The sequence below is a fragment of the Pelodiscus sinensis genome, chromosome 12 (genome assembly GCF_052426305.1).
Source record: "Pelodiscus sinensis isolate ZL-2025 chromosome 12, ASM5242630v1, whole genome shotgun sequence".
Classification (NCBI taxonomy): Eukaryota; Metazoa; Chordata; order Testudines; family Trionychidae; genus Pelodiscus; species Pelodiscus sinensis.
The window spans coordinates 51625417-51648826 of NC_143063.1; the positions used below are offsets into that span (position 1 = coordinate 51625417).

At 46.2% G+C, this 23410-nt stretch overlaps 1 long non-coding RNA gene across 2 annotated transcripts in view; it reads left to right on the top strand.

The window, feature by feature from the left end:
* Nucleotides 1-21077, top strand: part of LOC142831027 (uncharacterized) — a 40833-nt gene extending 19756 nt beyond the window's left edge. For both annotated transcript variants that reach the window (XR_012906616.2, XR_012906617.2), the window contains 2 exons: nt 18616-18747; nt 19129-21077. This is a non-coding gene — a long non-coding RNA (uncharacterized LOC142831027). The remainder of the gene's footprint in view (nt 1-18615; nt 18748-19128) is intronic.
* The last annotated feature ends 2333 nt before the right edge of the window (nt 21078-23410 follow it).

Consider the following 23410-nt stretch of genomic DNA (forward strand, 5'->3'; position numbering starts at 1 on the left):
TGTGTGGCCAGCTCTGCCTGATGGGGGGGGGGGGGGGGAAGGAAGCAGCTCTGCACACTGCCATTCCCCGCTCCCGCACGGCTGGGGGAACGGGCGCACAGGAAAGTGCTCACCTGCAGGCTCCATCCCCATTGCTCCATTGGCCAGGAATCGCAGTGTGTGGGAATGGTGTGGGGGTGGGGGGCGCGGAGGATGCCTGCAAGCTCAGAGCAGCATGGCGCCATGTGTGGCACAGCTCTTGGGGGGTCAAGTAATCGCCCCAGTCCCTGGCCCCTTCCTGTATCCTCCCAGCCTCACTCCCAGCTGGCTCTCACATTCTACCTCCTGTCTAGATCCTGCATCCCCACCCTGAGCCTGCTCCTGTACCCTTTCTCCAGCTCAGACCCTGCACCTCCAGTCCGCTCCCCAGTAGCCTCTTCCCACATACCGAACCCCTAATTTTTGGCTCCACCCCAGAGTCAAGGGGGGGCTTCACAAAATCTACTAGTTCTGAGCCCTCAGAAGAGATAATGCAGCCCTGAGCCTCGGCAAAGGGAACCTGACAGCCTGAGTTGCCTGAGTGAGGGGGGTGGTGTCTGTGTCTGTCTGTGTCTGTGTGTGTGTTTCTCAGTTGGGGGCTACATTAGTGAGGGTTTTTTCCCCTCTTCTCACTTGCTTCTGCTGGCCAGTCTGGGGCTCCTTAGGGATGAGGCAACCTAGCTGCCACCAGCCCTACTGTTGCTGGCCTGCTGGTTGGGGCTCCCAGCTGTGCTAGCCCGTCTGCAGCTGCCTGGTCCCCCCCCCCATCCCCCTCTGACCACCAGACTCCCAGCTGTGCTAGCCCGTCTGCAGCTGCCTGGTCCCCCCCATCCCCCTCCAACCACCAGACTCCCAGCTGTGCTAGCCCATCTGCAGCTGCCTGCCTGCCCCCCCGACCACCAGACTCCCAGCTGTGCTAGCCCGTCTGCAGCTGCCTGCCCGCCCCCCCGACCACCAGACTCCCAGCTGACTCCCTGGCCCCGGTTAGGGCTCCTGGCCACTGGACTCCCAACTGGCTCCCGTTCCCAGCTGCCAGGGCTCTTTGGTCCAGCGACATCTACCTGACCACAGATGTTGCTGCACCAGAGAGTCCCGGATTTCAGAGGTTCAACCTGTATTTGTTGAATGGTTTCTTGTTACCCTTTATGTCTTTAGCTAGATCGACCTCATTTGGTGCCTTTGCCTTTCTGATTTTGCCTCCTAATTTTATTAATCTTTTGTGACTCGGTCTAGTTTCCACTTTTTGTTGGACTCATTTTTTTATTTTTAGATCATTCGAGATCTCCTGGTTAAGCCCGGGTGTCTGTTGCCAAATTGTCTTATCTTTTCTATGAAATGGAACAGTTTGGTCTTTTGCCCTAACAACATCTCTTTGAAACACTGCCAACGGTCTTCAGTTGTTTTTCCACTTAGACTTGCTTCCCATGGGATTTCACCTACTAACTCCCTGAGTTTGCAGAAGTCTGCCTTCTTGAAATCCATTATCTTTATTTTGCTGCTTTCTCTCCTGCCATTTCTTAGAATCATGAACTCTCTCATTTTATATTCGCTTTCACCCAAGCTGTCTTCCACCTTCCAATTCCCTATTTATCAAATTTAAATCTAGAAGAGCCTCTGCCCTTGTAGCATTCTCCAACTTCTGGGGGAAAAATGCCTCCAATGCATTCCAAGATCTTGTGGGCTAATCTGTACTCTGCTGTGTTATTTTCCCAACAGATGTCTGGGTAGCTGAAGTCCTCCAAGTCCTCTGATGTGGATGTGTTTTAGTTGCTCAGAGAAATCCTCATCCACCTCTTCTTCCTGGTTAGGTGATCTGTAGTAAATCTCTACAATGACATCACCCTTATATTTTACCCCTTTTGTGTTTACGCAGAGACTTTCAACAAGTCTTGTCTCCTATTTCCATCTCAACTGCCGACCAAGTGTATATAGATCTAATATATAAGGCAATACTTCTTTCTTTTCCCCTGCCTGTCCTTCCTGTGCAAGTTATGCTCTTCTGTACCAATAATTGAATCATGTGTATGATCAATCTCTATGATACGATGTCCTAGTTTTAGGATATTTTACTATAATTAGCCAGAGGCATTTCTTGAGCATGTTGGGTGAAGGTGTGGGGCCCTGTGAAAGTTATTGTGACTGGGGAAGCAATAAGAAGTTTAGTTTAATTCTTGGATAATTTCATTTGTGGGCTTTAGGATGAAATAGATGTGGGGGAAAATTAAAGAAAAACTGAGTCTTATTAGAAATATTAAAACTGGTGATTGTATCTTGGCCAGTGTTCCCTTTTTTCCAGTAAGCTGTCTGGAGGTATATAACCCTAATGGCTTGTTGTATGCCATTAAAAGGTATTGTACACTCATAAAAGAATGACATTTTGATCAATGCTGTTAAGAGAATTAGTGTCTTGACACAGAAAAGCTTTCCTGCTGCAAGTTTAAAAATATGCCTTTAAAAGCTTTTTATTGAATACCTTTGCATCCTTCAGAAATGTGCCATTTTGGCATGAGGTTGCTCTGAAGTATTGCATATTGTAACTTAAATGCAAAATCTTCTATTTACCATCAGAAAGGCACCAGGCTGGTCACGTATAGTTACTTAACTACCATACAGGAGACTAAAGAAAAAACACTGTAAACTATTGTGTGTGGTCTAAAAATACAAACTTTTTAGTTTTAAAGACTACAGAATCATTTTAAAGCCTTTTTTTTGTTTGGTTTTTGTTTGGCATTGATTTTGTCAGTGCTGTTTGAGCGCCCCTTTGTGCTTTAGTCATGCATTTTACACCTACATATGGGGTACAGTGTTTCCAGCGTATTGGAGACTGGCCCTCAGATGCACTGTATGTACTCAGTGGGATTTGAATGGAGGACTTCTGGTTGCTTTCTGTGCTAGTGAATTTGTTTCTAAGTCTATTTCCTTGCTGTATGACTTCCAAGATCGTTTACCAAAGCTACTGATTAACCATGGTTGCTGAAATGGACCTGCACATGGTTCTCTCCTTCCTCCTGTCTCTATGTGTGCGTGTGCAAAGGAGTGATGCTGGGTTGTGTGTCTGTGCCACAGGTGCAGGACTACTTGTCTTCCGAATGGATAGGTAGGTTAGGTTGCATGTCCTGGGATTCAGCTATCTATACAACACTCATTCAAATCCTTCCCCTTTTGGGGGTAAACAACACACCCATGGAACCAATAAACACAATACTCTTCTAGCATCCCTCTGGCTCCTTAGTCCTTCTTCTCTGTTGGTACAGAGCACAGCTCAGCCAGCCTGGTTGCATTCAATGCCAGAAAAGAATCAGCAGATGGTAAACTGGGCTTCATGCATTCCGCTCATCTTGTATGGTCTTTTAAGATGAGATACACAGACAAACACAATATTTCAGGAATGCAGTTTGGCAGAAGAATGAATTAACTTGCCAAGCTAAACCCAAGCATGCTCAGGACACTGCTTTTCCACAAAATCCTTATCGCTGCGTTCTTTGGCTACTGTTCCTCTTTGTGCCCTCTCTTGGATCCTTCTGTCCATTTTGGCCTTCTGCAGACTCAGTAATTTATCAGCCTCACTGACACTGGGCCAGAGAAGGGGCCATTTCTCCCTGTCTTGCTGGAAATCACAGCCTGGGCATTTAAGTAATTGCTGCAAGTCTCACCACCATACTACGCTACACTATCTCAGCCTCTTCCTCTCCTTTTCTTACCCTGCTCCTCAGGCCTTTCTACATCCTCTCTGTAGGCTCCTTTCTAGCCCATTTCAGGTTCCACTCCACCAACCTCCTGATTGTTTCCCAGTGTTCATGGATAAATTAGTGGGTCTAACGGATTGTGATCTAGTCTAATCTCCTGGCTAACACGGGCCATAGGACTTCCCTGAATGAATGCATGCTTCTGGCCCAATAGGTGTGGGTGAACTACAACAGTTTCTCAACTGTTTGTGGACTAGCCCTGGTCCCAGAGATCTCCCTGACACAGTTTAGGTAGGCAGCAAGCCTGAGCCTTGTTTTCACAAAGGTTGAGAAACAGTGAATTAGAGCATATCATGAAGAATGCATCAGAGGCAGCAGCATGCAGGGTAGGTGGTTCCTTGGGAGCTGGTACATGCAGGGACCCTGCTTAAAAGCCTGTTCCCCATGAACACCGGCTCCCTCTTGTTCCCCTCCCATGCCCCGCGCCTGCTCTGCCTCCTTTTGTGAGGAGTAAGGGAAGCCGAAGGGAGCGTTTGCTCCCCTCAGCCTCCTGCGGAGCATTTTGCATAGCTGGAGTTGCATACCTTGGCTTACGGTGACTTTGCAAGTCCAGTGTAGATGTGGCCTGAAGAGGGGCCTTTTACTGCAACCCCATCAGAGTTATCAGCCAAACTTGTAGTCTCATCAAATTATATAAAGTTAGTTTGACAGGTTCTATTTTCCATAGAATCATGTGTGATGGAGCATGCAAGCCCTACACCCGAAAGGAAGAGGTTAAGCAGCTGCTCCTGACTGGGTAACTCCTCCCTACCAATCTACAAATTAGCTTTCCTCCCATCTGGAGCTTCCAGTTTTCCAAGACTTATTAAAAATCAGCATCATTGCCTGAATTCTGCAAGAGTCCTAGCCCAGCTGTCTGCTGCCCATTACTGTAGAAAGATCAAATTCTAGGGCTTACCTCTATCCCTTCCTTCCTAGACTGAGCTACCAGCACAGGCCCATGGCTTCCACATGGGACTATATCTCTTACCAGTCCTTCATCAGTGCTCCATTGCCCAGAGCTCCTTTGTGTGAATGGGCCAAACCCCCAATCCGTATCACTGGGCTTGTAGCATCCTCTCTTAAAGGGCGTGGTATGTTCTGTTGCAAAGTACCTCCTTCACTTTTGCCTTCCCTTTCTTGCCGCAGTTCCCAGCGCTCAGCACCCAAGGCTTCCCTTCTATCTGCCGGTTAATACTGGCATTTCAGATGTCACTGGGAAGCTCTAGATGTCTCCCATGAAAAGAGCCAGGGTGGGAATAAGAGCTCAGCGCTCTGAGTCACTACTGCAGACTGCCCGCATTGCTTCGGATTACGCTCCATTCTCATGGAGACAGCGCTGCTGGCCAGAGCGGTCGGCAGAGTGAACAGCGTGAGAGAGGGAAGTAAGTGCCACGATAGTTCTGGATTTATTTACCCTTAGCTAAATGGGAATGGAAGGGAGTGAGGGGCACAAGGAGGGTGTGGAGAGAGTAAGAGGGCGGAGGGAGTGAAGCTGGGGAGGGAAGTAGGGATGTTAGATATCAGTTACTGAATAGTCAATTAACTACATGAATTCTTACTGGTTACTCGACTATTCTAGAGTCCCTGGGGGTGGGGCCAGCAGCCAGTGCACCCTGGCCCCACTCCCGAGGAGCCCCCTGCCACTCGCGTTTCTGCCTCTGGATCCTCTCGCGGGGTGCCAAATGGGAGCTGGTTCATGATGGGAGTCAGTTTAAAAACCAGCTATCCCTGCAGACAGGCTGCCTGTCACCCTGCACTGCCGCCTCTGATACAGAGGCAGCAGCACAGGGTGGCAGCAGCCCCTGTCCAGGCAGGAGGAGTCTGAGCTCCCGGACCCTGCGCGAGCTGGAACTGAGCCGGGCTGCCTGCCTGCCTGGCTCCTAATACACTTTAAATGCAGAGCCACAGCAAGTGTAGGTCGTGGACCCAGCGCAAGCCAGGACTGAGCGAGGCTGCTGGCCAGCCTGCTAAACAATGCACTGGCGGGGGTGGGGAATGCATGTCGTCTATAGCACAACCTATAAGCTTTTGCTTGTCGGTTAATCAACTACACTATTACATCCCTAGAGGGAAGGGAGAAGGATTGAAACAAACAGCCAATCATCACAGGACTGAGAAAGTCTGGTCAAAATTGCAGAAAGATCTCTAAGGCTTTGTCTACACTACACTTTTTTTGGCAGAAAATATGCTAATGAGGGACTCATTAGCATAAGTCACGATATCATTAGCATATTTTCTGCCGCAAAAACGTGTAGTGTAGACATAGCCTAAATGTCCAGAGCAACAAGGTTGCTGCTTTGGCTGCAACTGTGTCTATGGGCTGGAGGCTAGCTGATTCCATTCTGGAGTGTTCTGTCAAGGGCACATCCTATTGCCCCCTGGGAACACCCTTTACAGTTTTGGGTCCAGGAAAGGGTAGCCCCAGCTAAACCCCATTTCATCCTCCCCTCATCAGTACAGCAGCCCCTACTAGTTGTAGTCTCTTTCTTTTTAAGCATAAGGGCTAGAAATTTGCCAAGCTTCTTGAAGAAGAGTCTGCAGAATCTAAATATGCCAGTGAGCCACATGGCATATCTATATATGGTTTGTGGGCTAGGTGTTTGACACCCCTTGGCTAATTCATACAGATCTTCTGTATCAAACTGGGTTGGGCATACTTTTGGTGGATATTAAATGTTTTACAAAATTCTAGGCTGTTAACATGTTTCTTGGAACAGGGGTCTGGTCCCCCATTCCTGCATGATTTGTTTCAGTATTGTTGTCAAGCAAATATTTGTTTTTCCTTTTATTCTTATGGCCATGTCCCTAGTGGAATAACTCTTTGGTATTGAGTGTTCACTTTGAATGCATAAAAATGAATATTAGAGAGGGAAATAAATTGACATTAGCCATGTGTTTCTCTGATCCCAGTGTAACAGAAGAAGGGAATGCCATAAACTGAAATGGTGTCTGGAAAGGGAACATATTTCTAAGAAAGCACCCGCTATTTAAATTTATGTTGCAGAAAACAGAAGAGATGATTTCTACTTACAAAACAAACCATTTGGAAATGATTTGAACAATAAAAACCAAAAGATTGACTGGGAGTGAGGTATGGTTTTCTTATTTGGTTGAACCTTGAGGTGAACCACCTATATGCAATAAGTTGAGCTTAGGAAACATGATCTGAAATCTGGAAAACCTACTAAGGAAAGGTATTTTAAATCGTCTTAAAATGTTCGAAGTGGAACAAAACATTGGGTGGCTTATAACACCAGATTCTTAATATATGGCGCTAGCTTTCAACCATTAGCTGCTCTAATGGTGTAGTCTCTTGATTTGGCCTTTGCACGAGGAGTTGCAATGCAAACTATTATCCAAGAACAATAGAGCCAGTTAGTTCATTAGTTTCTTTATATTTTTAGGAACTCATCCTTTGAACAGCATTGTGAGGTTTATATTTTTATATATATATATATATTGTAGGCAGTGTTTGGGCCACAGGGAATTCAAGATCTTGCAGGAAAAAAAACCCAGCCTCAAATTCAGTACAGAGACTGATATTTGTCTGTTTTATTAGTGGAAAGCTCAGTCTCCTGTGTTTTCCTCATTCTAGATAACCTTTTCATGTCATCTAAGAAATTAATTTCTTCGTTGGAATTGTTGCAAGTAAACTTGATAGCAGGAGTGCTGTTATTGAGGCAGCTTACACAGTGATTTGCTAAGTACAGCCACTTCATATAAGGTGAAGCAAAAGTCGATTTATCGATCACTGCTGGGATTTCAGGAACCTGTTGAACTCGCTGTTTGTTTTTCTCTCATAAAACTCGCTACTTGAATGCCTTTTTTCTTGCCTTCTTTTCTAAAGGGTCTTCGTTCATGCACATTCATACAATGTGTAAGAACAATCAGTCTGTTTGCTAGTTGTGCTTCTCTGCTGTAGAGTTGGACTTTCTAGTAAAGTATTTATAGGGTCACATAGTGCAACTTTCCTGCTGTCAAGGTTCCTGCTTTTAGGAAAGGCCTTTGCTAAAATATTCTCCCATGTACACAGAAAAATAGGGATAGTTGCTCTCCAGACTGTGAATGTACTTCACTCTCTCAGGGTATGTCTACACTACCCCGCTAGTTCGAACTAGGAGGGTAATGTAGGCATACCGCACTTGCAAATGAAGCCCGGGATTTGAATTTCCCGGGCTTCATTTGCATAAGCCGGGCACCGCCATTTTTAAATCCCGGCTGATTCGAACCCCGTGCTGCGCGGCTACACGCGGCACGACTAGGTAGTTCGGACTAGGCTTCCTAGTCCGAACTACCTTTACTCCTTGTGGAATGAGGAGTAACGGTAGTTCGAACTAGGAAGCCTAGTCCGAAGTACCTAGTTCTTGCCGCGTGTAGCCGCGCGGCACGGGGTTCGAACCAGCCGGGATTTAAAAATGGCAGCGCCCGGCTTATGCAAATAAAGCCCGGGAAATTCAAATCCTGGGCTTCATTTGCAAGTGCGGTATGCCTACATTACCCTCCTAGTTCGAATTAGGAGAGTAGTGTAGACATACCCTCAGCCCTCTTCATCTGAATGTGCTTAAAAAGAACAAAATAGCATGAAAAATATGAGTTTATTGCAGGTGCAATGTTGTTTGTGCTCAAACAACCTTCAATATAGACCATCTCTTCCGTACGCTTCCTGGAGTCTGCATTGCAAGAAGAGAGTCTAGTCTACATTATGCAAACTTATCTGTTCACAGTTAAGAACGTTTTACAACTTTACATGGAGGCTGTTGTCATGCTGCAATGTGTCAGTGGCTGCCTTCAAGTGGTTCTTACTCTCTGTATAATCACAGACTGGCTTAAAGCTGCTGCCTCTGCTAACCAGATGCCAGGGACTCAATATGCCCCCCATTTCTCCCTTTTGGTTTTTACTATTTTCACTGAAATCAGAAGGCTTCTGGCTGCTGTTGCCTAGAACATTCCCTGAAATGTCTGGAGTTGATCAGCTGTAGCTTTCAAAAATGATCATGTTGCAAACAGACAAACAGAAGAACGGTGTTGAGTGTAAAAACCTCACTTCACTGGCTAGGGAGGGTTTATCAGACTGTTTCTGTCAATGTATCTAATAGTGTTCTGTGCCTGGTAGGCTCAGGTGTAGTCCTGTGGTCAGATAGGAAAAGATCTTTTTTTTGCTGTAATTATTTGGGGGTGTTAAAGCAACCCTAATATAGCAGAGCGCTCTGCTGATCTGAGGGCAGGTACCTATGGTGGTGAAGTGTGTAATAGGGAGGGTGAGTTATTTGAGTAAGAAAGAAGTGGTACATTTTCATCATGCCAAAAGGTTAACAGGGGATGCCTTATGGGTGTGTGCTAAGCCTGGTACTGCTTAATACATTTATTAATGAGCTGGAAAAGAGAGTGAGCAGCGGAGTGGAAACATTTGCTGATGACTCAAAATTATGTAAGTTATTGAAGTCCATAGGAGATGGAAGAGCTTTAGGGGACCCTCATCAAGCTAGGTGAATGGGCAGCATGACGGCAGGTGACATTCAGTTTTAATAAATGCAGAGCAATGCACATTGGAGGAAACATGTGAACGGCTTTTACCGCAGATTAACTCTCAGCTTAGAAAGGGACGTGTGGGTATCATGGTGTCAGCTCAGTGAAGACTCCTACTGAGTGTGCAGCTACAGTTAAAAAACAAAACCAGTCAACACAAAACAAAACTTCTACCTAAATGTTAGGCTGCATAAGGACTTGAATGGAGAATAGTAAGGAAAATAAAATAATCCCATTATATAGATCAGAGAGTTTCAAGGGGTAGCTGAGTTGCTCTGTTACAGAACAAAAACAGCAAATGGTCTGGTAGCACTTTATAGACTAACAAAACATGTAGACGGGATCATGAGCTTTCGTGGGCATAGCCCACTTCTTCAGATGACCGGAGAGTTAGTCTGATTGGGAAAAGTGTGTGCGCTGAAGTTGTAATGCTTTGGGGAACCTATGTGTCACTTATGAATGTTGGTTGATGATATAAAGTTGTTACCATGAAAATTCTGTATTGAGTGACCCTTTGTCTGTGTGTTTCCTCTGTGGGCTGGTAGGGCCGAGTCACATCTCTGCCAGAAAAGGGGCAATGTAGGTCCTTAGAAATAAAAAGAATCTGTTTGTGGTGAAGCACCTTGGGACAGTAGGTTTGCTAAGGTGTTTAGCTGGAGCTGGGAGAAGGTACTTTGTCCTTTTGTGTAAGTGGAGAGGGCATTTTGCAAGCAGTTTAAAGGAACAGTGTTGATAAGGGAGAAGGATATAAAAACTTTTGGGTGAAGAGATGCGTATAGGAAGTTTGGTTAGAGCAAGGCAAAGAGAAGGACCAGTCTGCCAAGGTTAAGGAGATGAGGAGGCGTAGGAGTGGTGAGAGGAGGCTCCGTGTATCAGAGCCTAAGATATGCACTGCAACAGAAAGACACCGGTCTAACCCAGATAGCCCTGGCCCCAGCCCAAAGCATGCTATGGAGTGATGAGGAAACAGGCAGGGAAATGTATGTAGGGTTTATGAGAGTATAGATCGTGATATTTTTCATGCAATTAAGGAAGGTTTGTTAGAATGCTGTGCCAAGTGTCTGTGCCTTTCATGCATTACACTTAGGTGTATCATTGAAGAGGTAGACTACAAAGATCAGCTCTCAGGTGTTCTGGAAGATGGTGTGTTTAAGCGCTGAGGGTAATTCAAACGCTCAACACTGGTTCTAGCGGCTGGGTGGAGAGATGCATGGATACAGCTCTTAGGGGGTAGGAGAGAGAGCTAGGTAGAGGCTCTGCCAATTGACAGTGTAGTAGGACTCTGTTTAGACACCAGAGGCGTAAAACACACAGCATCTAGCAACTGTATCTCTTCAAAACAGTCTGATGAGTAACTGTGGGGGAGAACTTGACTGGAGCTGTGACATGCTTGAGAGGTATAGTCAGGAAGGCCAAAGCGCAACTGGAATTGCAGCTAGCAAGTGATGTGAAGGGTAACGAGAGGTTTCTACAGGCCTGTTTAAAAGTCTGAGGGGGTAGCTGCATTAATCTGTAACTGAAAAAACTTAAGAAACAACAAATGGTCCTGCAGCACCATAGAGACGAACGAAACATGTCGATGGGATCATGAGCGTTTGTGGGCACAGCCCACTTCTTCAAGTGAATGGAGCAAGGAGTCCAGAGGTACAAATAAACAGCAAGAAAAGAGGGGATGAGGAGGGAAAAAGAAGGAAGGGGGATTTGATAGCAGCCTTTAACTACCTGAAGGGGGATTCCAAAGAGGAAGGAGAGAGACTGTTCCAGATGGCAGAACAAGGAGCAATGGTCTCAAGTTACAGTGGGGGAGGTCTAGGTTGGATATCAGTATAAACTGTTTCCCTAGGAGGGTGGGGAAGCGCTGGGATGGGTTTCCTAGGGAGGGGGTGGAATCTCCATCTCTAGAAGTTTTTAAGTCCTGGCTTGACAAAGCCCTGGCTTGGTTGATTTAGCTGGGTTGGTCTTGCTTTGGGCAGCAGTTAGACTCAGTGACTCCTAAGGTTTCTGCCAGTCTGGGATTCTAAGGGCACATTTACACTGCAACACTATTTCGAAATAACTAGCACTATTCCAAAATAGTCTGTGTCTACACAGCAGGCAGTTATTTTGAAATAGTGTCAAAATACTATCAAGCTTAGGTCTTCTTACTCCGACTCCTGTAACCCTCATTGTATGAGAAGTAAAGGAAGTCGGAGGAAAAGTGCTCTATTTCAACATAAGTGCTGTGTAGACACTCCCTATTTCGAAATAAGCTACACAATTGACTTAGCTTAATTGGCATCGCTTATTTCGAGTTAAGCCCCGCAGTGTAGACACACCGTATGTGGTCACCCCATATTTGAATGAATATTGCAGAATTAAGAGGTGTTCAGAGAGGGAGGATAATAGTGATTTAAAAGCATGAAAAATTCTGTGTGGAGAGAATGAGTAAAAAACATTAGACTTGTTATCTTGGAAAGGAGCTGTACGAGAGCAGCTATGATAAAGGTACTGATGTGACTGGTCTAGAGAAGGTAATTATAGTCGCTAATGCTTCAGAAAATTACAAGTGTTGTAGCCCTCATGCTTTAGTGCTTAAGCCAATCTCTAGCTATCGGGGTTAGAATGAGACCTTCATGGGGGCAGATTACCACACCTGACTTCTCTGGCATTTCATGCATCTGCCTCAGAAGCAGCTGGGCGATGGTTTCTGTCAGAGAGGCAGTGCTGGACTAGCTTGGCCCAGGGATTTGACCCAGTCTGGCAATACCTCTGTTTCTAAGCTATAAGGGTATGTCTACACTACCACCCTAGTTCGAACTAGGGTGGTTAATGTAGTCAATCGAAGTTGCAAATGAAGCCCGGGATTTAAATATCCCGGCTTCATTTGCATCTTGCCGGCGCCGCCATTTTTAAATCCTTGGTAGTTCGGACTCCGTGCCCGCGGCTACACGCGGCACGGAGTAGGTAGTTCGAATTAGGCTTTCTCGTGGAATGAGGTGTAATGGTAGTTCGAATTAGAAAGCCTAATTCGAGCTACCTACTCCATGCCGCGTGTAGCCGCAGGCACGGAGTCCGAACTACCGGGGATTTAAAAATGGCGGCGCCCGGCAAGATGCAAATGAAGCCCGAGATATTTAAATCCCGGGCTTCATTTGCAACTTCGATTGACTACATTAACCACCCTAGTTCGAACTAGGGTGGTAGTGTAGACATACCCTAACATAGCAGGCATGGATACTTGAAGGAACTCACTTTGGTTTAGATGCATCATTAGAGTTGTGGTCAGGCATCTAATAGTACAATTTGGAATTTTGGAAACTACATTCCTGTGACTGGAGAGTTACTAGATACAGGTTAGAAGTGGAGGGGAAAGCTGGTATTGAAAAGAAAAACTTAGAATTTCTTGTGAGGAAGGAAGGGACGACCCAAGGAAATCAAGTAGTACGACATAGTTGTATTCCAGTTCCAGTCATGCAGTACACTGTCCACCAATAAAAATGCCTGAATGGTCAGGAGTCCATACAGTTGTTCCATCCCAGGCTATGTCTACACTATAGAGGTGTTTTTGGAAAAACGGCCATTTTTCCGAAAAAACTTCGCTTACGTCCACACTTCAATTGTGTTCTTCCGAAAGAAAATTGAAAGAACAGAGGGGTTTTTCCGACATTGGTAAACCTCTTTCTCCAAGGAAGAAGCCTTTCTCCGAAAGAGCTCTTTCAGAAAAAGTTGTGTATGGACGGGGAAGAGGGAGTTCTTTCACAAGAAGAGGAAAGAGGAAAAAGCACAGGTGCCCTGGTGGCCACTCTGTCCATAGTGATCACAGCTTAAATGTGAGATAGCATCCAGTCAGTGTGGACGCTATCTTTCGAAAAAGCAGATCGCTTTTTCGATGCACTTTGGCATTGTGGACGCTCTCTCTTGGAAGACTTTTTTTTTTTTTTTTTTTTTTTTTTGGAAGATCTCTTCCGGAAAAGCTTCTTCCAAAAGAAGCCTGCAGTCTAGACATTGCCCTAGATAAATAGTATCATTTTAGGATAATTAATAATTAATGTTAATTCAGACTGGAAATAAGGTATACATTTTTAAAAGTGAGAGTAATTAACTATTGGAACAATTTTCCAAGGTTTGTGGTGGATTCTCCATAAATTTTAAAATCAATTTTTTTATAATGTTGTAGGAATTATTTTGAGGAAGTTTTCTGGCCTGTATTATGTGGGAAGTCAGACTAGTTGATCGTAAGGGTCTTGTCTGGCCTTGGAATTTGTGAAGCCATGAATTGATGAAAATGAGAGAGAGGAGTGTTTTCCAGATTCTCTTTGTTGCTTGAGCCCAGGAATCTGAGATTATCTCAGAGGGAGATCTTGATATTTACGATTAGCTGCATTGCTTGGACAGTGACTGACATTCTGAGCTTATTTGACTGGCCCAGAGTTTTTTTTTTTTTTTCCTTTTGTGGACTGCAGAGATTAACGAGGCTCAATCAGACGCAGAGAATTTGCAGTTTAGACTGACAGTTCTGCTAGGTCAGACTGCGATTATCATACATAATACAAATATACTGTTAATGCCAAAACACTTTTTCCTCCTTGTAATCTACAAGGAAGCTTTTGTCTCTGAAGGTGAAAAGCTGGAATCTCTTTCTGCCATCCCAGCTTGGCGTTAGTTTTCAGTATGCAACTTCCATTGATGTGTGCTGCAGTTTTCCAGTCACAGACTCAGTGTTTTCCACTAATGCATTGCTGGAAAGAGAGTTGTCCTCTTGGAGAGACTAAAATGAGTAATAGTCTTTCGACACTATTGGCAAGTGGCTTTCACGGTCCATGGCAGATCTAATGAACTACAGCTGCTGGGCTGGAAAATTTCGCTTTCAATTGTCTAAAAGGACCTCTGGAGTCCAGACTTGGTTTCAATGAGTTTAAATGGGCATTTTTTTCCCCCTTAGGAGTGGGGAAAAGAGTTCTCTTGCTAAGGTCCTTCCTGACCCAGGATTCATAGATCTGAAATTTAGAGCAGTATTTATAAATTGGAAAGATTATAAAATAGACATACACCGTGTTTTCAGAAGAGTCTTCATGACACAGTATAACACATCTCTCTAGAGAGAGGAAAGTACATATGCACACAGGACCACACCCTAATGGCTAACATGCAGTGTGTAAGAACACTCAATAATGCAGATGCAGACACTTTGTATCCCAAATGTGGGCACAGTGCAGTAGCATACACAAATGGTACAGCAGATGCGCATAGACCAGGCATGTCCAAAGTCCGGCCTGCGGGCCAATTGCGGCCCGTGTTCCGGTTTAATATGGCCCCACAGGTAATTTGGCAATATCTATCTTTTATGGCCCCCAACGAATCCATATGTATTGAGATGAATACATTGTAAAATCTCAGTTAATGTCAGTTGGTCTAAATCAGTTATAAATATATTTGGACACAACATATATACTTGGTGTTATGTTCCTGTTCATATTTTTTGAACTTAAAAGTTGACAGACAACCTTTATTACCAATAATATGTAATGTACTTTAAAATGTTCCTGACATATATTTCAGCTTCCTGGATTTTTTTTTCATCTGGCCTTCAGATATGAAAGGCAGAGTGATTTAACACCTGTTTAGATTTGTCATCCATGTGACGAAATGAAAAGTATGCTGTTTGCAATAAACTTTGCATAAAATAGTTAATTTGCGTTTAATTTTAATGGTTCAAAGAATGTCAGGCAAAATGGTCGGCCCTCACGCATGTTCACTTCATAAAATCTGGCCCTCTTTGAAAAAAGTTTGGACACCCCTGGCAAAGACAGATCAGTATGTGCACACATACAAGGTAATTAGTATACGTGAACCACTGACAGAGGCAGCAAATGCAGTATAAATAGGGCTATATTTAAGGGCTCAGCACACATTGCATGAGATTTTTTGAGTGACTCTGCAGTCAGAATACTGAGGTCTTCTGAAAACTTATTTGGATGTCTAAACAGGAGCTGAGCTTTTTGACAATCTGATCCATAATTTGAATTAGGGATATTAAATTTCGATTAACTAATCGAATAGTCAGTCAGTGGGATTTCCGTCAACTATTTGGTTAGTCGATAAGGACCATTGTGGTGTTCTGCCTTTGAAATGTACAAGAGCTCCAGCAGGGGCTCTTGTGCATTTCAAAGACTGAAACAATGTGTGGGGCCCGGGACTCTGACCCCCCCCCCCCCCCCCCCCACTGACTCTGGGCTCCACGTGGAGTTTCAATCTTTGAAATGGACAAAAGCTTCTACTGGGTCTCTTGTCCATTTCAGAGCAGAAGCACCTGCATGGAGCCTGGGGCCGGCGGGGCACTCAAAGATCCCGGCTGGCCCCAAGTTCTGCACTGTCTCTGCCAGTAGTTCCAGCGGGGACTCTTGTACATTTCAAAGTTGGAAAGCTGCTGCTGCGCCCCTGCCCCCTCCCACAGAGCTGGAGCTGGGGGGAACTGGCTTTTAAGCTGGCTCCCCCCAGCGCCCCTCCTCTTATCCCCCCTTGCTACCTCTTTGTGATAAAGGCAACAAGAGGGGGGAGCGGCTAGTTGACTAGTGCGTCGACTATCCGAGAAGCTTTTGCTCATCGGATAGTTGATTAGTCGCTTATGTCCCTAATTTGAATGGATATTTAATTTACTTGGAAAATAGAATATGGTTTGTATCTATAGCTATATGTTTTAGAGAGCTCGTGTGTCTCTCTGTCTGTGAGTCCGTCTTTCTGAGAGTCTCTTTTTTTCAAGAATTCCTCCCAAATGGAAAGCTCTAGGACCACCAAATTTAGTACTCCGCTTCCTCTTATCCTAACTTAAAAGCAAGGTCAGGGTTTGGTTGTGCTAGGAAAACGGGGTGTGCCTGGAATGGGACTGTTTTCCATCACATGGAATGGGAGGAGGCTGATAGGCTGTACAGTTAAACTGCAGAGTGTCCATTGGGGTAGCGAGTGTGGGGAATAGCTCTACTGCAGAGTGACCAAGGGGGAGGGGAAATGCATGAGGAAGAGAGTGGTCAACTGGAGTCAGGGCTCTCCATCTTGCAGGCCACTGGCCCAGGTAAGTGGCCCTTTGCCCAAATTCTTCCCCCCAGCTCTCAGCCGCAGTACTGGATGGGTGTGTGCGTGGGGGGTGCCTGCCAGCAACCCCACCTCCCCAGAGGAGCTCTGTCAGGGGCTGGGTTTCCCTGAGGAACCTCTCCAGGTACTGTGGCTGGGCCACACAGCCCTGCATCCCCAAAGGAGTACTGTACCCGAAGAGGCCAGGGCTGGGCACTGAAGACCTAGTTCCCCCCAGGAGGAGCCACAGGACTGGCAAGAGCATCGCTGTCCTTGCTGGTGCAGGTGGGCCTGGTGAGGCCCTCCAGACCTCCCCACTCCCCTGCCCTGAGCCCCCCACCCCTTCTCCTGAACACCCCAGACCTCCCAGCCCCCTGCTCTGAGCCCCCTACACCTCCCACCCTTCTGCCTGACTCCTGCACTCCTAACCCCTGCCCTGCCTCCTGCACCCACCACACCACCAGCCCCTCCCTGAAGGGCCCAAGCAACGTGGGGTAAATCTTCTAGTATTGTATATATTGTCTGGGAAAGAGGCAGAAAACAATTGATTTGAAATGTTTCCACAGAGTTTTTTGGTAAATTTACTTCTTTGGTTCTTTGCACCTTCATCCGAGTCTCTCAGGGTATGTCTACACTACCCCGCTAGTTCGAACTAGCAGGGGTAATGTAGTCATCTGCAGTTGCAAATGAAGCCCGGGATTTGAATTTCCTGGGCTTCATTTGCATGAAGCCGGCCGGCGCCATTTTTAAATGCCGGCTAGTTCGAACCCCGTGTCGTGCGGCTACACATGGCACGGAGTAGCTAGTTCGGATTAGGCTTCTAATCCGAACTAGCTGTACGTGGAACGAGGAGTACAGCTAGTTCGGATTAGGAAGCCTAATCCGAACTATCTAGCCCGTGCCACGTGTAGCCGCGCGGCACGGGGTTCGAACTAGCCGGCATTTAAAAATGGCGCCGGCCGGCTTCATGCAAATGAAGCCCGGGAAATTCAAATCCCGGGCTTCATTTGCAACTGCAGATGACTACATTACCCCTGCTAGTTCGAACTAGCGGGGTAGTGTAGACATGCCCTCACTCTTCTCTCGGCCCGTTGAGAAGCTTGCCTTGCCAAGTGACACGCTTTAGCAGAGTGTAGGTTAGAGCTGCCGGTGGCTCCTGATTCAAGGTAGGAGTGAGGCTGTGGTGGGGCCCTAGCACCACACTGATGTATGAGGGATGAAAACTGCCCTGGGAGCAGACTGATACTGAGAACCAGTCTGGGCTGGCTTGGGCTCTCTGAAAAAGGGCTACAAGGATGAGAGAGACACCCACTGCCTACACAAATGGGGGCCCCTGGAAGGGCAGGAGGAGCTGGAGAGCTCTGGCCTGGTGAAATCCCAGGTTGAGGCTTTGTGAGGAAGGCCTGAGGGGTCAGCCAGCACAGGAATAGGCAGCAAGTCCAGCCCCTCTTGCCAGTGCTGAAGTGGCCATTTCAGACGGCAGTTAGCCCCGAGGGAAGGGGCTAGATGAAGAATTGCAGTGGGTCACCGAGGCAAGGTGAGCCTAGGGCTAATGGGGTCTCCTGGGAGGGGAGGACCTTGGACCTGTTATCGCCAGGCGGGCAGTGCTTTGAAGGAAGGACACTGGGGCCTGGGTGGGACACGGGGCTTGTAGAGGTGGAGACAAAGTACACCTAACAGCGGGCAAGACATCGGTCAGCAGAAGGTGCTCCAAGGGTGCAGAGGAGCTAATTCCTGGAGTGATCAGCAGACGGTGCCCTGGTGGTGAGTCTTGAAGTGGTACAGAGTAGGGATGTAAGTGACTAGTTGACTAGCGTAAGCTTATCGGATAGTTGGCCAGTGACTCGACTAGTCGCTCCCCCTCCCCTGCTGCCGCTATCAGAGAGAAGCAGCAAGGGGGAGCAAGCAGGAGCTGGTGCAGGGGGGAGCCAGCTTAAAAGCCTGTACCCCCAGCAACGTCTCTGGGGTGGGTGGGGGTGGGAGCAGGGTTGCAGCGGGGAACTGGCGGCGCTTCCGCCTTTGAAATGTAGCAAGAGCAGGGCTCTTTCTATATTTCAAAAGCAAGAGTACTGTGGGGAACATGGGGCCAGCAGGGGACTCAAGCGGTCACCCTCTGGCCCCATTCTCCCCACAGTGCTTCCGCTTTTGAAATGTAGCAAGAGTCGGCAGGGCTCTTCGAAGGTGGAGGTGCCCTTATCGACTAATCAAATAGTTGATGCAAATTCAGATGCATATTCCTCTTTACCTTTTTCATGGACTAGAAAGTACTAAAAGTAAGCTACTTTTCATTTCATAGGAACCCATGATTCAGCCTTAGTGTCTGGAATGGTCCCATTGCCAAGTGTGCAGATGAACTTCTCTGATGCCGTTTTAACTACAAGTCTGGATTATTTTCATGCTGGAAAAGTTAAGTTCATGACTTGAAAATGTGAGTCACTGAGCCGACTGAAAGTGAGGCCTCTGATAAGTGATTTCAAATTCTTCTTCTGAAGAACTCTGTTCCCCTAATAAATGTGTGTCTCTTAAGAATCAGCAGCAGAGCCAGTGGTTGGCGTACACCTGCAGTGGAGCCAGGCCTGGGGGAAGGCGGGCGCCAGGGTGGCCGTCAGACGGAGGCCAAGAGAGTCTTGGAACGAGCAATGGGTAGAGTTCTGGGTTGGGGGGGAGAGGTTGTTGGAAGCAGAGAATGGTTGGGGTAGGGATAGGAATGTCACAGGCGAGAGAGCTCAGCGCTTTCCTTTCGGGGGTGGGCAAAGGGCCGGGAGCCAGTCTCCTTTCTGCTCTCCTCAGCCCTCACTTCCTTTTGCAGATGAGCCTCTGGGATAGCTGGCTGTTCCGGGCTCTCCAGGGCAGAGCAAGAACTTGCTATACTTAATCCCTGCACCAGCCTGACCCCCGGTTGCCAAAGAGGGTGAATTGCAAGAGGATCTCTGCGGGATGCGTGACTCTGAGTAAGAACACCCCATCGAAATATGCATCGTGCTTGTGATGCTCTTTGTCAGTGAGGGCCAGAGGTCACCGGTGCGCTGTCCTGACAAGTATCTTGCTCTGTCCAATGAGAACCATTCACTTGTGTGCATCTCCTCCCCCCATAGCTTGTGCTGGCTCTGAGCAGGTAGCCAGCACAGGAGACTCCGAGGGAATCCCCAAAGACCACAGAATCAGATAAGGTGCCAGGCCAGGTTTATTGTGAACAGAGCTCTGTGATAGCGCCTGGCAGACTCTATAACAGGAGTGGGCAAGATATGGCCCGTGAACCACGCATGTGACCAACTGCTTTTGACACATGAAAGCTAATGCCCAGATACATCTGTTAGGCTTTAAGTTGCCACAGGACTCTCATGTTTCTTAGCTTGGAGTATTTCTGCAATGTCAGCCCTGTTTGTGCCAACTTCTGTGAGCATAGCCTGCCTCTTACTCACAACTTACCGTTGCTTTATATTACCAAAGGCTTGACCGCTGTTCCTTAGGTCTGTGGTACATGGGCTCAGCCTTCATCTCACTACAGTCAGCAAGAGTATGTGACATGGTACACTAATTACAATGTGTAACCTTTCACCTTTGGAGACTTTGGCATCAACTGGCTATAATCACGGGTGAAGTGAGTTTACTCTCACAATGCTGTTGTTCATGTCTGTATACGAGTCTCCTATGCATTCATTGCTTGATCCTTATCAGGGATTTTTCCTCAGAAGAACCCCAAAACTGCAACAGCACTGGGCTTTTCTGCTAGTGCTTCACTTTCGTGAGCACCATACATTGACTTAAAAAGCAAAGTGTGAAATCGGGGTATTTGTTCTCATTTTGTCTCACTTCTCCAATGCTGATCTGAAAATGGGAATGTTCTCTCCTGTCTGCTCAAAGGTATCTAAGGAGGAAATGTTTCCTGTAACGCAGTACGAGTGAGCACGAGACTGCGCAATGAGTCCTTGTGGCTCAGACAGCACGGTGCAGCTTTTCCGCTCTGTCTTTAATTAAACTTGGTTTTTTCTGTTGTTGTAGCTGGAAGCAGTGTGCTGACACAACTCACTCTTGTACAGAACAGATTAAAATGTCAGAGTTTTAATGTTCTCATCTGTGGGAAAAAGAAATAGTTGGAGTATTTTATTTATAACTTAAACAAGAGACCCTAGTATGGAAAAAGATGATTTGTGTGAGAGGGAGCAATCCTTCAAGCAATTAAACAGACAGAGTCCCATTTAATATTAGAGCCAGCCGAGGGGGGAAAGGATAAAGTTTTAAAGAAATGTCTCTTTAGAAAATAGGCTGGAATTTGGGACATAGCAAGTTAGAACAAAATATCGTTAACTCAGTGTGTTTTTTAAACTGTCGTGCTGATGGCCGAGTGCTCTGTGCCTGCACCTATCACAGGTTAGTTTACCATAGATAGATGTGTGTGTTAGGGGAGTGGAGTGAAAGGGCTTGGGACTCGTAACTGAAAATTGTTACCTCCTGCCCTTGGGACTCGTGACCGAAAATCATTTCCTCCTTATGCTGTTTGGCCCATAATAGGAGCAAGGATCTCAGTCCATTTCCTAGAGAAGCAAAATTCATATTACAACCTGCCTTCCCCTAGTATATTTAGTACTACTTGGGTCCCCTCTTTCCATCTCAGCAGGAGGCCAACGATTAAATGGACATGGAGATCTAGTCAGTTGTGCACGGCATGTCAGGTCTGAAGATCCTTGTCCTGTCATTCCCATGCTGAATCTATTCTGTGGGTAAATGAGGACTTCATGTTTCACTATCATGGAAATCAAGGTGGGGGGAGGGAAGACTGTCCTTTCAGTGTGCGCTTCCAATCTCTTCATGTGCTGGTCCTTAAATATGTCTGCAACGAGGAAGGATCAGTTATCTGTCATTTTTGTATATGTGTAAGTGATGGATTTCCTATGTAATAATCAGGTGAATGTAGAGCATTGCTTGTTGGACTGGAGTATAGTTGGCAGCTGACAGGCCCACTCCCAGTTTTGAAAAAAATGCTGCCTTTCTTCAGAGTGCACTTTTCAGGCCTTATTTTGAGATCTGCTTAATTTGGGCTGTCCTCTGGGTTAACAGCTGTGGAATCTGCATTTCTCTGGCAGTGGTATCTCCCTTGTAAGTAAATTACAGATGTTCACCAATGCACTTTAGAGTTCTTCCTGCGAAAGAGGAAGAAAAACATCTATACATTTTAAAAATAAGGAAATAAAAAGAGCTCCACCAGAACATTTTATTTAAGAAGAGGAGCACAATACTTTCAAAGTCTTTTTCCTTTTTGTTTCCTTCACTGTTTAAAACTTGCTCTTGCAGCCTTGCTATTGGGGGCAAGGGTTTTAAAAACATTAGCAGAAACTTGTACTCCAGTACTGAGGCCAACAATAACAGCTCCGGTATGGGAACCAATGCACGGTATTCAAGTCCAACTGTTCTTGGTGGTCTGTACTTTACTACAATGAAAAAAAGAATGGGCCTTTTCGCCATGGTTCTCATTATTTACCAAGCATGGTGTCTATGGAGGGATGAGGCAAATATACTTTGGAGGCATTCTTTGGTTTTCCTTCCTTCCCTCGCTGTTGATTAGGGTTTTGTGTTGCCTGGGCTTCCCACACTCCCTTATACATTCTTGATGTGAGAGGGCACGATCACAGAAGACTCTTTGGGGTGCTTCCCGGTGTGCTGGTGAGGCCACTGACGTGCGCCACCTTGCTCTCTGGGGCTCCTCACCACCCAAGCCAGGGCAGATCTTTCCCCCTGGGGTCTCTAGTTTGTTCTCTTGGGAGTGACACGCTAACCAAAAACAAAGAGCCTGAAAACTTTGCATCTTAAGTAGATTTCCTTTTGAGTGGGAATTCTGTTTCTACATTCTCTTCTTCTGTGGAAAATTACCTGGTCAGACCCTACCAGTTGTGGTGGCCACAATGAGAAGGTGCAGTAATCACTAGAAATTCCTTACTGCCTGTGCTTTTTAATGTGAAAGCCCAGAATGCCGGGGTAAAGTGGTATCTGCAGGCTTTGAAACTTTCTCTAACTCCCTGTTCAATCATGACTGCATCCTGAAACATGACCTTCTTCCAGGGTCTTGGGGATGTTTTGCAGGCTTTAGTCAAGTGCTTTGGCAGGAAGTGAATGGTATAAGCCTAAAACCTGGAGACTATCTCTGTAGTCAAAGGGTCTAGTATATATCTTTGGACTGGATTATAAAACTCCAGTCTCTTCTGAATTGCAACTTCTGCATACCCCATATTGTTCAAGTTACAGTTCTGTCTCTAGAACTGCCAGGAATACATTTACTTCGCATGGATCATTAACTAGATTGGATAACAAAAAACACCCAACATATTTTGTTTCCATACTATGATATAATAAAGTTGTCACCACTTTTGGGTTCCTTGATATTACCTTAGTAGGATATGTCTTACTTTTTTTTTTCCTTTTCCTTTCCATTCTCCCCTCCCTCTCATGCAGTGTATGCTGTGGCTGGCAGGTGGAAGCTGTGAAGGGTTTGAAATCTAGGAGCCTCTGCTCACTGGTTGAGCCTTAATCAGGGGGAGGAGCTATCAGGCAGTCCAGGGCTTTATAAAGGAGTGAATCAGCGAACAGGGACAGCTGAGAGGGAGTTTGGAAGGGGAGTGGGAAGGGGGTGAGATACACTCGCCATTCTTTAAAATCTTTTCACTACACTCCTGCCCTTCAAGGATGCATTTAATAACATCTGAGGAATCTGTCAGAAGGAAGGCAGGTATGGATAGTGATAAGTCTGCTGCTGCTATCTGCACAACATGCACCATGTTTGTCTTCCTCCTGGAAGAAAGAAGGGATTTCATCTGCACCAAGTGCAAGCTGGTCACCATTTTGGAAGAAAAAATTAGAGGACTTGAGGCCCAAGTATTGACTCTACGTTCCATCAGAGAGGATGAAGACTTCCTCGATAGAAGGCAGCGTTTAATCCTGCAGGCACAGTAGGCTGAAAAGCCAGTGAGGGCAGTACAGGACAAGGAAGAGAACTGGCAGCATGTAACCTCTAGAAGGAGAAGAAGGTCAACTCAGGTATCCCCCATTCCTGTAGAGGTAAGTAACCGCTTTCAGGCTCTCTGCACAGGCATTGCGGT